The following is a 17808-nucleotide window of genomic DNA, read 5'->3' as shown; positions in this document are numbered from 1 at the left end:
ATTAGGGCCAGGGATATTAGGGCCAGGGATATTAGGGCCAGGGATATTAGGTCCACGGATATTACGGCCAGAGATATTAGGGCGAGGGATATTAGGGCCAGGGATATTAGGGCCAGGGATATTAGGGTCATGGATATTAGGGCCAGGGATATTAGGGCCAGGGATATTTGGGCCAGGGATATTAGGGCCACGGATATTAGGGCCAGGGATATTAGGGCCAGGGATATTAGGGCCAGAGATATTAGGGCCAGGGATATTAGGGCCAGGGATATTACGGTCAGGGATATTAGGGCCAGGGATATAATGGCCAGGGATATTAGGGCCAGGCATATTATGGCCAGGGATATTAGGGCCAGGGATATTAGGGCCAGGGATATTAGGGCCAGGGATATTAGGGCCAGGGATATTAAGGCCAGGGATATTAGGGCCAGGGATATTAGGGCCAGGGATATTATGGCCAGCGATATTAGGGCCAGGGATATTAGGGCCAGGGATATTAGGGCCAGGGATATTACGTCCACGGATATTACGGCCAGGGATATTAGGGCCAGGGATATTAGGGCCAGAGATATTAGGGCCAGGGATATTAGGGCCAGGGATATTAGGGCCAGGGTTATTAGGGCCAGGGTTATTAAGGCCAGGGATATTAGGGCCAGGGATATTAGGGCCAGGGATATTAGGGCCAGGGATATTAGGGCCAGGGATATTAGGGCCAGGGATATTAGGGCCAGGGATATTGGGGCCAGGGATATTAGGGCCAGGGATTTTAGGGCAAGGGATATTAGGGCCAGGGATTTTAGGGCCAGGGATATTAGTGCCAGGGATATTAGGGCCAGGGATATTAGGTCCTGGGATATTAGGGCCAGGGATATTAGGTCCAGGGATATTAGTGCCAGGGATATTAGGGCCCTGGATATTAGGGCCAGGGATATTAGGGCCAGGGATATTAGGTCCAGGGATATTAGGGCCAGGGATATTAGGGCCAGGGATATTAGGGCCAGGGATATTAGGGCCAGGGATATTAGGTCCACGGATATTACGGCCAGAGATATTAGGGTGAGGGATATTAGGGCCAGGGATATTAGGGCCAGGGATATTAGGGTCAGGGATATTAGGGCCAGGGATATTAGGGCCAGGGATATTTGGGCCAGGGATATTAGGGCCACGGATATTAGGGCCAGGGATATTAGGGCCAGGGAAATTAGGGCCAAAGATATTAGGGCCAGGGATATTAGGGCCAGGGATATTACGGTCAGGGATATTAGGGCCAGGGATATAATATCCAGGGATATTAGGGCCAGGCATATTATGGCCAGGGATATTAGGGCCAGGGATATTAGGGCCAGGGATATTAGGGCCAGGGATATTAGGGCCAGGGATATTAAGGCCAGGGATATTAGGGCCAGGGATATTAGGGCCAGGGATATTATGGCCAGCAATATTAGGGCCAGGGATATTAGGGCCAGGGATATTAGGGCCAGAAATATTAGGGCCAGGGATATTAGGGCCAGGGATATTAGGGCCAGGGATATTAGGGCCAGGGATATTAGGTCCACGGATATTACGGCCAGGGATATTAGGGCCAGGGATATTAGGGCCAGAGATATTAGGGCCAGGGATATTAGGGCCAGGGATATTAGGGCCAGGGTTATTAGGGCCAGGGTTATTAAGGCCAGGGATATTAGGGCCAGGGATATTAGGTCCAGGGATATTAGGGCCAGGGATATTAGGGCCAGGGATATTAGGGCCAGGGATATTAGGGCCAGGAATATTAGGTCCACGGATATTATGGCCAGAGATATTAGGGCGAGGGATATTAGGGCCAGGGATATTAGGGCCAGGGATATTAGGGTCAGGGATATTAGGGCCAGGGATATTAGGGCCAGGGATATTTGGGCCAGGGATATTAGGGCCACGGATATTAGGGCCAGGGATATTAGGGCCAGGAAAATTAGGGCCAGAGATATTAGGGCCAGGGATATTAGGGCCAGGGATATTACGGTCAGGGATATTAGGGCCAGGGATATAATGGCCAGGGATATTAGGGCCAGGAATATTATGGCCAGGGATATTAGGGCCAGGGATATTAGGGCCAGGGATATTAGGGCCAGGGATATTAAGGCCAGGGATATTAAGGCCAGGGATATTAGGGCCAGGGATATTAGGGCCAGGGATATTATGGCCAGCAATATTAGGGCCAGGGATATTAGGGCCAGGGATATTAGGGCCAGGGATATTAGGGCCAGAAATATTAGGGCCAGGGATATTAGGGCCAGGGATATTAGGGCCAGGGATATTAGGGCCAGGGATATTAGGTCCACGGATATTACGGCCAGGGATATTAGGGCCAGAGATATTAGGGCCAGGGATATTAGGGCCAGGGATATTAGGGCCAGGGTTATTAGGGCCAGGGTTATTAAGGCCAGGGATATTAGGGCCAGGGATGTTAGGGCCAGGGATATTAGGGACAGGGATATTAGGGCCAGGGACATTAGGGCCAGGGATATTAGGGCCAGGGATATTTGGGCCAGGGATATTAGGGCCAGGGATATTAGCGCCAGGGATTTTAGGGTAAGGGATATTAGGGCCAGGGATATTAGGGCCAGGGATATTAGTGCCAGGGATATTAGGGCCAGGGATATTAGGTCCAGGGATATTAGGGCCAGGGATATTAGGTCCACTGATATTAGGGCCAGAGATATTAGGGCCATGGATATTAGGGCCAGGGATATTAGGGCCAGGGATATTAGGGCCAGGGATATTAGGGCCAGGGATATTAGGGCCAGCGATATTAGGGCCAGGGATATTAGGGCCAGGGATATTAGGGCCAGGGATATTAGGGCCAGGGATATTAGGGCCAGGAATATTAGGGCCAGGGATATTATATCCAGGGATATTAGGGCCAGGGATATTAGGGCCAGGGATATTAGGGCCAGGGATATTATGGCCAGGGATATTATGGAAGGGATAAAAAGCCTGGGATATTAGGGCCAGGTATATTAGGGCCAGGGATATTAGGGCCAGGGATATAAGGGCCAGGGATATTAGGGCCAGGGATATTAGGGCCAGGGATATTAGGGCCAGGGATATTAGGGCCAGGGATATTAGGGCCAGGGATATTAGGGCCAGGGATTTTAGGGCAAGGGATATTAGGGCCAGGGATATTAGGGCCAGGGATATTAGTGCCAGGGATATGAGGGCCAGGGATATTAGGTCCAGGGATATTAGGGCCAGGGATATTAGGTCCAGGGATATTAGGGCCAGGGATATTAGGGCCATGGATATTAGGGCCAGGGATATTAGGGCCAGGGATATTAGGTCCAGCGATATTAGGGCCAGGGATATTAGGGCCAGGGATATTAGGGCCAGGGATATTAGGGCCAGGGATATTAGGTCCACGGATATTACGGCCAGAGATATTAGGGCGAGGGATATTAGGGCCAGGGATATTAGAGCCAGGGATATTAGGGTCAGGGATATTAGGGCCAGGGATATTAGGGCCAGGGATATTAGGGCCAGGGATATTAGGGCCAGGGATATTATGGCCAGGGATATTAGGGCCAGGGATATTAGGGCCAGGGAGATTAGGGCCAGCATTATTAGGGACAGGGATATTAGTGCCAGGGATATTATGGCCACGGATATTAGGGCCAGGGATATTAGGGCAAGGGATATTAGGGCCAAGGATATTAGGGCCAGGGATATTAGTGTCAGGGATATTAGGGCCAGGGATATTAGGGCCAGGGATATTTGGGCCAGGGATATTAGGGCCACGGATATTAGGGCCAGGGATATTAGGGCCAGGGATATTAGGGCCAGAGATATTAGGGCCAGGGATATTAGGGCCAGGGATATTATGGTCAGGGATATTAGGGACAGGGATATAATGGCTAGGGATATTAGGGCCAGGCATATTATGGCCAGGGATATTAGGGCCAGGGATATTAGGGCCAGGGATATTAGGGCCAGGGATATTAGGGCAAGGGATATTAATGCCAGGGATATTAGGGCCAGGGATATTAGGGCCAGGGATATTATGGCCAGCGATATTAGGGCCAGGGATATTAGGGCCAGGGATATTAGGTCCAGGGATATTATGGCCAGGGATATTAGGGCCAGGGATATTAGGGCCAGGGATATTAGGGCCAGGGATATTAGGTCCACGGATATTACGGCCAGAGATATTAGGGCGAGGGATATTAGGGCCAGGGATATTAGGGCCAGGGATATTAGGGTCATGGATATTATGGCCAGGGATATTAGGGCCAGGGATATTAGGGCCAGGGATATTAGGGCCAGGGATATTAGGGCCAGGGATATTAGGGCCAGGGATGTTAGGGCCAGGGATGTTAGGGCCAGGGATATTAGGGCCAGGGATATTAGGGCCAGGGATATTATGGCCAGGGATATTAGGGCAAGGGATATTAGGGCCAGGGATATTAGGGCCAGGGATATTAGGGCCAGGGATATTAGGGGCAGAGATATTAGGGCCAGCAATATTAGGGCCAGGGATATTAGGGCCAGGGATATTAAGGCCAGGGATATTAGGGCCGGGGATATTAGGGCCAGGGATATTAGGGCCAGGGATATTAGGGCCAGGGATATTAGGGCCAGGGATATTAGGTCCAGGGATATTAGGGCCAGGGATATTACGGCCAGGGATATTAGGGCCAGGGATATTAGGGCCAGGGATATTAGGGCCAGGGATATTAGGGCCAGGGTTATTAGGGCCAGGGATATTAGGGCCAGGGATATTAGGGCCAGGGATATTAGGGCCAGGGATATTAGGGCCAGGGATATTAGGCCCAGTGATATTAGGGCCAGGGATTTTAGGGCAAGGGATTTTAGGGCCAGGGATATTAGGGCCAGGGATATTAGGGCCAGGGATGTTAGGTCCAGGGATATTAGGGCCAGGGATATTAGGGCCAGGGATATTAGGGCCAAGGATATTAGGGCCAGGGATATTAGGGCCAGGGTTATTAGGGCCAGGGATATTAGGGCCAGGGATATTAGGGCCAGGGATATTAGGGCCAGGGATATTAGGGTCAGGGATATTAGGGCCAGGGATATTAGGGCCAGGGATATTTGGGCCAGGGATATTAGGGCTACGGATATTAGGGCCAGGGATATTAGGGCCAGGGATATTAGGGCCAGAGATATTAGGGCCAGGGATATTAGGGCCAGGGATATTTCGGTCAGGGATATTAGGGCCAGGGATATAATGGCCAGGGATATTAGGGCCAGGCATATTATGGCCAGGGATTTTAGGGCCAGGGATATTAGGGCCAGGGATATTAGGGCCAGGGATATTAAGGCCAGGGATATTAGGGCCAGGGTTATTAGGGCCAGGGATATTAGGGCCAGGGATTTTAGGGTAAGGGATATTAGGGCCAGGGATATTAGGGCCAGGGATTTTAGGGCCAGGGATTTTAGGGTAAGGGATATTAGGGCCAGGGATATTAGGGCCAGGGATATTAGTGCCAGGGATATTAGGGCCAGGGATATTAGGGCCAGGGATTTTAGGGTAAGGGATATTAGGTCCAGGGATATTAGGGCCAGGGATATTAGTGCCAGGGATATTAGGGCCAGGGATATTAGGTCCAGGGATATTAGGGCCAGGGATATTAGGTCCACTGATATTAGGGCCAGAGATATTAGGGCCATGGATATTAGGGCCAGGGATATTAGGGCCAGGGATATTAGGGCCAGGGATATTAGGGCCAGGGATATTAGGGCCAGCGATATTAGGGCCAGGGATATTAGGGCCAGGGATATTAGGGCCAGGGATATTAGGGCCAGGGATATTAGGGCCAGGGATAGTAGGGCCAAAGATATTATATCCAGGGATATTAGGGCCAGGGATATTAGGGCCAGGGATATTAGGGCCAGGGATATTATGGAAGGGATAATAAGCCTGGGATATTAGGGCCAGGTATATTAGGGCCAGGGATATTAGGGCCAGGGATATAAGGGCCAGGGATATTAGGGCCAGGGATATTAGGGCCAGGGATATTAGGGCCAGGGATATTAGGGCCAGGGATATTAGGGCCAGGGATATTAGGGCCAGAGATTTTAGGGCAAGGGATATTAGGGCCAGGGATATTAGGGCCAGGGATATTAGTGCCAGGGATATGAGGGCCAGGGATATTAGGTCCAGGGATATTAGGGCCAGGGATATTAGGTCCAGGGATATTAGGGCCAGGGATATTAGGGCCATGGATATTAGGGCCAGGGATATTAGGGCCAGGGATATTAGGTCCAGGGATATTAGGGCCAGGGATATTAGGGCCACGGATATTAGGGCCAGGGATATTAGGTCCAGGGATATTAGGGCCAGGGATATTAGGGCCAGCGATATTAGGGCCAGGGATATTAGGGCCAGGGATATTAGGGCCAGGGATATTAGGGCCAGGGATATTAGGGCCAGGAATATTAGGGCCAGGGATATTATATCCAGGGATATTAGGGCCAGGGATATTAGGGCCAGGGATATTAGGGCCAGGGATATTATGGCCAGGGATATTATGGAAGGGATAAAAAGCCTGGGATATTAGGGCCAGGTATATTAGGGCCAGGGATATTAGGGCCAGGGATATAAGGGCCAGGGATATTAGGGCCAGGGATATTAGGGCCAGGGATATTAGGGCCAGGGATATTAGGGCCAGGGATATTAGGGCCAGGGATATTAGGGCCAGGGATTTTAGGGCAAGGGATATTAGGGCCAGGGATATTAGGGCCAGGGATATTAGTGCCAGGGATATGAGGGCCAGGGATATTAGGTCCAGGGATATTAGGGCCAGGGATATTAGGTCCAGGGATATTAGGGCCAGGGATATTAGGGCCAGGGATATTATGGCCAGGGATATTATGGAAGGGATAAAAAGCCTGGGATATTAGGGCCAGGTATATTAGGGCCAGGGATATTAGGGCCAGGGATATAAGGGCCAGGGATATTAGGGCCAGGGATATTAGGGCCAGGGATATTAGGGCCAGGGATATTAGGGCCAGGGATATTAGGGCCAGGGATATTAGGGCCAGGGATTTTAGGGCAAGGGATATTAGGGCCAGGGATATTAGGGCCAGGGATATTAGTGCCAGGGATATGAGGGCCAGGGATATTAGGTCCAGGGATATTAGGGCCAGGGATATTAGGTCCAGGGATATTAGGGCCAGGGATATTAGGGCCATGGATATTAGGTCCAGGGATATTAGGGCCAGGGATATTAGGGCCAGGGATATTAGGGCCAGGGATATTAGGGCCAGGGATATTAGGTCCACGGATATTACGGCCAGAGATATTAGGGCGAGGGATATTAGGGCCAGGGATATTAGAGCCAGGGATATTAGGGTCAGGGATATTAGGGCCAGGGATATTAGGGCCAGGGATATTAGGGCCAGGGATATTAGGGCCAGGGATATTATGGCCAGGGATATTAGGGCCAGGGATATTAGGGCCAGGGAGATTAGGGCCAGCATTATTAGGGACAGGGATATTAGTGCCAGGGATATTATGGCCACGGATATTAGGGCCAGGGATATTAGGGCAAGGGATATTAGGGCCAAGGATATTAGGGCCAGGGATATTAGTGTCAGGGATATTAGGGCCAGGGATATTAGGGCCAGGGATATTTGGGCCAGGGATATTAGGGCCACGGATATTAGGGCCAGGGATATTAGGGCCAGGGATATTAGGGCCAGAGATATTAGGGCCAGGGATATTAGGGCCAGGGATATTATGGTCAGGGATATTAGGGACAGGGATATAATGGCTAGGGATATTAGGGCCAGGCATATTATGGCCAGGGATATTAGGGCCAGGGATATTAGGGCCAGGGATATTAGGGCCAGGGATATTAGGGCAAGGGATATTAATGCCAGGGATATTAGGGCCAGGGATATTAGGGCCAGGGATATTATGGCCAGCGATATTAGGGCCAGGGATATTAGGGCCAGGGATATTAGGTCCAGGGATATTATGGCCAGGGATATTAGGGCCAGGGATATTAGGGCCAGGGATATTAGGGCCAGGGATATTAGGTCCACGGATATTACGGCCAGAGATATTAGGGCGAGGGATATTAGGGCCAGGGATATTAGGGCCAGGGATATTAGGGTCATGGATATTATGGCCAGGGATATTAGGGCCAGGGATATTAGGGCCAGGGATATTAGGGCCAGGGATATTAGGGCCAGGGATATTAGGGCCAGGGATGTTAGGGCCAGGGATGTTAGGGCCAGGGATATTAGGGCCAGGGATATTAGGGCCAGGGATATTATGGCCAGGGATATTAGGGCAAGGGATATTAGGGCCAGGGATATTAGGGCCAGGGATATTAGGGCCAGGGATATTAGGGGCAGAGATATTAGGGCCAGCAATATTAGGGCCAGGGATATTAGGGCCAGGGATATTAAGGCCAGGGATATTAGGGCCGGGGATATTAGGGCCAGGGATATTAGGGCCAGGGATATTAGGGCCAGGGATATTAGGGCCAGGGATATTAGGTCCAGGGATATTAGGGCCAGGGATATTACGGCCAGGGATATTAGGGCCAGGGATATTAGGGCCAGGGATATCAGGGCCAGGGATATTAGGGCCAGGGTTATTAGGGCCAGGGATATTAGGGCCAGGGATATTAGGGCCAGGGATATTAGGGCCAGGGATATTAGGGCCAGGGATATTAGGCCCAGTGATATTAGGGCCAGGGATTTTAGGGCAAGGGATTTTAGGGCCAGGGATATTAGGGCCAGGGATATTAGGGCCAGGGATGTTAGGTCCAGGGATATTAGGGCCAGGGATATTAGGGCCAGGGATATTAGGGCCAGGGATATTAGGGCCAGGGATATTAGGGCCAGGGTTATTAGGGCCAGGGATATTAGGGCCAGGGATATTAGGGCCAGGGATATTAGGGCCAGGGATATTAGGGTCAGGGATATTAGGGCCAGGGATATTAGGGCCAGGGATATTTGGGCCAGGGATATTAGGGCTACGGATATTAGGGCCAGGGATATTAGGGCCAGGGATATTAGGGCCAGAGATATTAGGGCCAGGGATATTAGGGCCAGGGATATTTCGGTCAGGGATATTAGGGCCAGGGATATAATGGCCAGGGATATTAGGGCCAGGCATATTATGGCCAGGGATTTTAGGGCCAGGGATATTAGGGCCAGGGATATTAGGGCCAGGGATATTAAGGCCAGGGATATTAGGGCCAGGGTTATTAGGGCCAGGGATATTAGGGCCAGGGATTTTAGGGTAAGGGATATTAGGGCCAGGGATATTAGGGCCAGGGATTTTAGGGCCAGGGATTTTAGGGTAAGGGATATTAGGGCCAGGGATATTAGGGCCAGGGATATTAGTGCCAGGGATATTAGGGCCAGGGATATTAGGGCCAGGGATTTTAGGGTAAGGGATATTAGGTCCAAGGATATTAGGGCCAGGGATATTAGTGCCAGGGATATTAGGGCCAGGGATATTAGGTCCAGGGATATTAGGGCCAGGGATATTAGGTCCACTGATATTAGGGCCAGAGATATTAGGGCCATGGATATTAGGGCCAGGGATATTAGGGCCAGGGATATTAGGGCCAGGGATATTAGGGCCAGGGATATTAGGGCCAGCGATATTAGGGCCAGGGATATTAGGGCCAGGGATATTAGGGCCAGGGATATTAGGGCCAGGGATATTAGGGCCAGGGATAGTAGGGCCAAAGATATTATATCCAGGGATATTAGGGCCAGGGATATTAGGGCCAGGGATATTAGGGCCAGGGATATTATGGCCAGGGATATTATGGAAGGGATAATAAGCCTGGGATATTAGGGCCAGGTATATTAGGGCCAGGGATATTAGGGCCAGGGATATAAGGGCCAGGGATATTAGGGCCAGGGACATTAGGGCCAGGGATATTAGGGCCAGGGATATTAGGGCCAGGGATATTAGGGCCAGGGATATTAGGGCCAGAGATTTTAGGGCAAGGGATATTAGGGCCAGGGATATTAGGGCCAGGGATATTAGTGCCAGGGATATGAGGGCCAGGGATATTAGGTCCAGGGATATTAGGGCCAGGGATATTAGGTCCAGGGATATTAGGGCCAGGGATATTAGGGCCATGGATATTAGGGCCAGGGATATTAGGGCCAGGGATATTAGGTCCAGGGATATTAGGGCCAGGGATATTAGGGCCAGGGATATTAGGGCCAGGGATATTAGGGCCAGGGATATTAGGTCCACGGATATTACGGCCAGAGATATTAGGGCGAGGGATATTAGGGCCAGGGATATTAGAGCCAGGAATATTAGGGTCAGGGATATTAGGGCCAGGGATATTAGGGCCAGGGAGATTAGGGCCAGCATTATTAGGGACAGGGATATTAGTGCCAGGGATATTATGGCCAGGGATATTAGGGCCAGGGATATTAGGGCAAGGGATATTAGGGCCAAGGATATTAGGGCCAGAGATATTAGTGTCAGGGATATTAGGGCCAGGGATATTAGGGCCAGGGATATTTGGGCCAGGGATATTAGGGCCACGGATATTAGGGCCAGGGATATTAGGGCCAGGGATATTAGGGCCAGAGATATTAGGGCCAGGGATATTAGGGCCAGGGATATTATGGTCAGGGATATTAGGGCCAGGGATATAATGGCTAGGGATATTAGGGCCAGGCATATTATGGCCAGGGATATTAGGGCCAGGGATATTAGGGCCAGGGATATTAGGGCCAGGGATATTAGGGCAAGGGATATTAATGCCAGGGATATTAGGGCCAGGGATATTAGGGCCAGGGATATTATGGCCAGCGATATTAGGGCCAGGGATATTAGGGCCAGGGATATTAGGTCCAGGGATATTAGGGCCAGGGATATTAGGGCCAGGGATATTAGGGCCAGGGATATTAGGGCCAGGGATATTAGGTCCACGGATATTACGGCCAGAGATATTAGGGCGAGGGATATTAGGGCCAGGGATATTAGGGCCAGGGATATTAGGGTCATGGATATTAGGGCCAGGGATATTAGGGCCAGGGATATTAGGGCCAGGGATATTAGGGCCAGGGATATTAGGGCCAGGGATATTAGGGCCAGGGATGTTAGGGCCAGGGATGTTAGGGCCAGGGATATTAGGGCCAGGGATATTAGGGCCAGGGATATTATGGCCAGGGATATTAGGGCAAGGGATATTAGGGCCAGGGATATTAGGGCCAGGGATATTAGGTCCAGGGATATTAGGGGCAGAGATATTAGGGCCAGCGATATTAGGGCCAGGGATATTAGGGCCAGGGATATTAAGGCCAGGGATATTAGGGCCGGGGATATTAGGGCCAAGGATATTAGGGCCAGGGATATTAGGGCCAGGGATATTAGGGCCAGGGATATTAGGTCCAGGGATATTAGGGCCAGGGATATTACGGCCAGGGATATTAGGGCCAGGGATATTAGGGCCAGGGATATTAGGGCCAGGGATATTAGGGCCAGGGTTATTAGGGCCAGGGATATTAGGGCCAGGGATATTAGGGCCAGGGATATTAGGGCCAGGGATATTAGGGCCAGGGATATTAGGCCCAGTGATATTAGGGCCAGGGATTTTAGGGCAAGGGATTTTAGGGCCAGGGATATTAGGGCCAGGGATATTAGGGCCAGGGATGTTAGGTCCAGGGATATTAGGGCCAGGGATATTAGGGCCAGGGATATTAGGGCCAGGGATATTAGGGCCAGGGATATTAGGGCCAGGGTTATTAGGGCCAGGGATATTAGGGCCAGGGATATTAGGGCCAGGGATATTAGGGCCAGGGATATTAGGGTCAGGGATATTAGGGCCAGGGATATTAGGGCCAGGGATATTTGGGCCAGGGATATTAGGGCTACGGATATTAGGGCCAGGGATATTAGGGCCAGGGATATTAGGGCCAGAGATATTAGGGCCAGGGATATTAGGGCCAGGGATATTTCGGTCAGGGATATTAGGGCCAGGGATATAATGGCCAGGGATATTAGGGCCAGGCATATTATGGCCAGGGATATTAGGGCCAGGGATATTAGGGCCAGGGATATTAGGGCCAGGGATATTAAGGCCAGGGATATTAGGGCCAGGGTTATTAGGGCCAGGGATATTAGGGCCAGGGATTTTAGGGTAAGGGATATTAGGGCCAGGGATATTAGGGCCAGGGATTTTAGGGCCAGGGATTTTAGGGTAAGGGATATTAGGGCCAGGGATATTAGGGCCAGGGATATTAGTGCCAGGGATATTAGGGCCAGGGATATTAGGGCCAGGGATTTTAGGGTAAGGGATATTAGGGCCAGGGATATTAGGGCCAGGGATATTAGTGCCAGGGATATTAGGGCCAGGGATATTATGGCCAGCGATATTAGGGCCAGGGATATTAGGGCCAGGGATATTAGGTCCAGGGATATTAGGGCCAGGGATATATTAGGGCCAGGGATATTAGGGCCAGGGATATTAGGGCCAGGGATATTAGGTCCACGGATATTACGGCCAGAGATATTAGGGCGAGGGATATTAGGGCCAGGGATATTAGGGCCAGGGATATTAGGGTCATGGATATTAGGGCCAGGGATATTAGGGCCAGGGATATTAGGGCCAGGGATATTAGGGCCAGGGATATTAGGGCCAGGGATATTAGGGCCAGGGATGTTAGGGCCAGGGATGTTAGGGCCAGGGATATTAGGGCCAGGGATATTAGGGCCAGGGATATTATGGCCAGGGATATTAGGGCAAGGGATATTAGGGCCAGGGATATTAGGGCAAGGGACATTAGGGCCAGGGATATTAGGGGCAGAGATATTAGGGCCAGCGATAATAGGGCCAGGGATATTAGGGCCAGGGATATTAAGGCCAGGGATATTAGGGCCGGGGATATTAGGGCCAGGGATATTAGGGCCAGGGATATTAGGGCCAGGGATATTAGGGCCAGGGATATTAGGTCCAGGGATATTAGGGCCAGGGATATTACGGCCAGGGATATTAGGGCCAGGGATATTAGGGCCAGGGATATTAGGGCCAGGGATATTAGGGCCAGGGTTATTAGGGCCAGGGATATTAGGGCCAGGGATATTAGGGCCAGGGATATTAGGGCCAGGGATATTAGGGCCAGGGATATTAGGCCCAGTGATATTAGGGCCAGGGATTTTAGGGCAAGGGATTTTAGGGCCAGGGATATTAGGGCCAGGGATATTAGGGCCAGGGATGTTAGGTCCAGGGATATTAGGGCCAGGGATATTAGGGCCAGGGATATTAGGGCCAGGGATATTAGGGCCAGGGATATTAGGGCCAGGGTTATTAGGGCCAGGGATATTAGGGCCAGGGATATTAGGGCCAGGGATATTAGGGCCAGGGATATTAGGGTCAGGGATATTAGGGCCAGGGATATTAGGGCCAGGGATATTTGGGCCAGGGATATTAGGGCTACGGATATTAGGGCCAGGGATATTAGGGCCAGGGATATTAGGGCCAGAGATATTAGGGCCAGGGATATTAGGGCCAGGGATATTTCGGTCAGGGATATTAGGGCCAGGGATATAATGGCCAGGGATATTAGGGCCAGGCATATTATGGCCAGGGATATTAGGGCCAGGGATATTAGGGCCAGGGATATTAGGGCCAGGGATATTAAGGCCAGGGATATTAGGGCCAGGGTTATTAGGGCCAGGGATATTAGGGCCAGGGATTTTAGGGTAAGGGATATTAGGGCCAGGGATATTAGGGCCAGGGATTTTAGGGCCAGGGATTTTAGGGTAAGGGATATTAGGGCCAGGGATATTAGGGCCAGGGATATTAGTGCCAGCGATATTAGGGCCAGGGATATTAGGGCCAGGGATTTCAGGGTAAGGGATATTAGGGCCAGGGATATTAGGGCCAGGGATATTAGTGCCAGGGATATTAGGGCCAGGGATATTAGGTCCAGGGATATTAGGGCCAGGGATATTAGGTCCACTGATATTAGGGCCAGAGATATTAGGGCCATGGATATTAGGGCCAGGGATATTAGGGCCAGGGATATTAGGGCCAGGGATATTAGGGCCAGGGATATTAGGGCCAGCGATATTAGGGCCAGGGATATTAGGGCCAGGGATATTAGGGCCAGGGATATTAGGGCCAGGGATATTAGGGCCAGGGATATTAGGTCCACGGATATTACGGCCAGAGATATTAGGGCGAGGGATATTAGGGCCAGGGATATTAGGGCCAGGGATATTAGGGTCATGGATATTATGGCCAGGGATATTAGGGCCAGGGATATTAGGGCCAGGGATATTAGGGCCAGGGATATTAGGGCCAGGGATATTAGGGCCAGGGATGTTAGGGCCAGGGATGTTAGGGCCAGGGATATTAGGGCCAGGGATATTAGGGCCAGGGATATTATGGCCAGGGATATTAGGGCAAGGGATATTAGGGCCAGGGATATTAGGGCCAGGGATATTAGGGCCAGGGATATTAGGGGCAGAGATATTAGGGCCAGCAATATTAGGGCCAGGGATATTAGGGCCAGGGATATTAAGGCCAGGGATATTAGGGCCGGGGATATTAGGGCCAGGGATATTAGGGCCAGGGATATTAGGGCCAGGGATATTAGGGCCAGGGATATTAGGTCCAGGGATATTAGGGCCAGGGATATTACGGCCAGGGATATTAGGGCCAGGGATATTAGGGCCAGGGATATTAGGGCCAGGGATATTAGGGCCAGGGTTATTAGGGCCAGGGATATTAGGGCCAGGGATATTAGGGCCAGGGATATTAGGGCCAGCGATATTAGGGCCATGGATATTAGGCCCAGTGATATTAGGGCCAGGGATTTTAGGGCAAGGGATTTTAGGGCCAGGGATATTAGGGCCAGGGATATTAGGGCCAGGGATGTTAGGTCCAGGGATATTAGGGCCAGGGATATTAGGGCCAGGGATATTAGGGCCAGGGATATTAGGGCCAGGGATATTAGGGCCAGGGTTATTAGGGCCAGGGATATTAGGGCCAGGGATATTAGGGCCAGGGATATTAGGGCCAGGGATATTAGGGTCAGGGATATTAGGGCCAGGGATATTAGGGCCAGGGATATTTGGGCCAGGGATATTAGGGCTACGGATATTAGGGCCAGGGATATTAGGGCCAGGGATATTAGGGCCAGAGATATTAGGGCCAGGGATATTAGGGCCAGGGATATTTTGGTCAGGGATATTAGGGCCAGGGATATAATGGCCAGGGATATTAGGGCCAGGCATATTATGGCCAGGGATTTTAGGGCCAGGGATATTAGGGCCAGGGATATTAGGGCCAGGGATATTAAGGCCAGGGATATTAGGGCCAGGGTTATTAGGGCCAGGGATATTAGGGCCAGGGATTTTAGGGTAAGGGATATTAGGGCCAGGGATATTAGGGCCAGGGATTTTAGGGCCAGGGATTTTAGGGTAAGGGATATTAGGGCCAGGGATATTAGGGCCAGGGATATTAGTGCCAGGGATATTAGGGCCAGGGATATTAGGGCCAGGGATTTTAGGGTAAGGGATATTAGGTCCAGGGATATTAGGGCCAGGGATATTAGTGCCAGGGATATTAGGGCCAGGGATATTAGGTCCAGGGATATTAGGGCCAGGGATATTAGGTCCACTGATATTAGGGCCAGAGATATTAGGGCCATGGATATTAGGGCCAGGGATATTAGGGCCAGGGATATTAGGGCCAGGGATATTAGGGCCAGCGATATTAGGGCCAGGGATATTAGGGCCAGGGATATTAGGGCCAGGGATATTAGGGCCAGGGATATTAGGGCCAGGGATAGTAGGGCCAAAGATATTATATCCAGGGATATTAGGGCCAGGGATATTAGGGCCAGGGATATTAGGGCCAGGGATATTATGGCCAGGGATATTATGGAAGTGATAATAAGCCTGGGATATTAGGGCCAGGTATATTAGGGCCAGGGATATTAGGGCCAGGGATATAAGGGCCAGGGATATTAGGGCCAGGGATATTAGGGCCAGGGATATTAGGGCCAGGGATATTAGGGCCAGGGATATTAGGGCCAGGGATATTAGGGCCAGAGATTTTAGGGCAAGGGATATTAGGGCCAGGGATATTAGGGCCAGGGATATTAGTGCCAGGGATATGAGGGCCAGGGATATTAGGTCCAGGGATATTAGGGCCAGGGATATTAGGTCCAGGGATATTAGGGCCAGGGATATTAGGGCCATGGATATTAGGGCCAGGGATATTAGGGCCAGGGATATTAGGTCCAGGGATAGTAGGGCCAGGGATATTAGGGCCAGGGATATTAGGGCCAGGGATATTAGGGCCAGGGATATTAGGTCCACGGATATTACGGCCAGAGATATTAGGGCGAGGGATATTAGGGCCAGGGATATTAGAGCCAGGAATATTAGGGTCAGGGATATTAGGGCCAGGGATATTAGGGCCAGGGAGATTAGGGCCAGCATTATTAGGGACAGGGATATTAGTGCCAGGGATATTATGGCCAGGGATATTAGGGCCAGGGATATTAGGGCAAGGGATATTAGGGCCAAGGATATTAGGGCCAGGGATATTAGTGTCAGGGATATTAGGGCCAGGGATATTAGGGCCAGGGATATTTGGGCCAGGGATATTAGGGCCACGGATATTAGGGCCAGGGATATTAGGGCCAGGGATATTAGGGCCAGAGATATTAGGGCCAGGGATATTAGGGCCAGGGATATTATGGTCAGGGATATTAGGGCCAGGGATATAATGGCTAGGGATATTAGGGCCAGGCATATTATGGCCAGGGATATTAGGGCCAGGGATATTAGGGCCAGGGATATTAGGGCCAGGGATATTAGGGCAAGGGATATTAATGCCAGGGATATTAGGGCCAGGGATATTAGGGCCAGGGATATTATGGCCAGCGATATTAGGGCCAGGGATATTAGGGCCAGGGATATTAGGTCCAGGGATATTAGGGCCAGGGATATTAGGGCCAGGGATATTAGGGCCAGGGATATTAGGGCCAGGGATATTAGGTCCACGGATATTACGGCCAGAGATATTAGGGCGAGGGATATTAGGGCCAGGGATATTAGGGCCAGGGATATTAGGGTCATGGATATTAGGGCCAGGGATATTAGGGCCAGGGATATTAGGGCCAGGGATATTAGGGCCAGGGATATTAGGGCCAGGGATATTAGGGCCAGGGATGTTAGGGCCAGGGATGTTAGGGCCAGGGATATTAGGGCCAGGGATATTAGGGCCAGGGATATTATGGCCAGGGATATTAGGGCAAGGGATATTAGGGCCAGGGATATTAGGGCCAGGGATATTAGGTCCAGGGATATTAGGGGCAGAGATATTAGGGCCAGCGATATTAGGGCCAGGGATATTAGGGCCAGGGATATTAAGGCCAGGGATATTAGGGCCGGGGATATTAGGGCCAAGGATATTAGGGCCAGGGATATTAGGGCCAGGGATATTAGGGCCAGGGATATTAGGTCCAGGGATATTAGGGCCAGGGATATTACGGCCAGGGATATTAGGGCCAGGGATATTAGGGCCAGGGATATTAGGGCCAGGGATATTAGGGCCAGGGTTATTAGGGCCAGGGATATTAGGGCCAGGGATATTAGGGCCAGGGATATTAGGGCCAGGGATATTAGGGCCAGGGATATTAGGCCCAGTGATATTAGGGCCAGGGATTTTAGGGCAAGGGATTTTAGGGCCAGGGATATTAGGGCCAGGGATATTAGGGCCAGGGATGTTAGGTCCAGGGATATTAGGGCCAGGGATATTAGGGCCAGGGATATTAGGGCCAGGGATATTAGGGCCAGGG

The sequence above is a fragment of the Petromyzon marinus genome, unplaced genomic scaffold, assembly GCF_048934315.1.
Source record: "Petromyzon marinus isolate PM22_M1 ecotype Great Lakes invasive population unplaced genomic scaffold, UKy_Petmar_22M1.pri1.0 PM_G_Scaffold_33, whole genome shotgun sequence".
Lineage (NCBI taxonomy): Eukaryota > Metazoa > Chordata > Hyperoartia > Petromyzontiformes > Petromyzontidae > Petromyzon > Petromyzon marinus.
The sequence above is the reverse complement of the archived record's forward strand: the minus strand, read 5'-3'. Positions refer to the sequence as shown.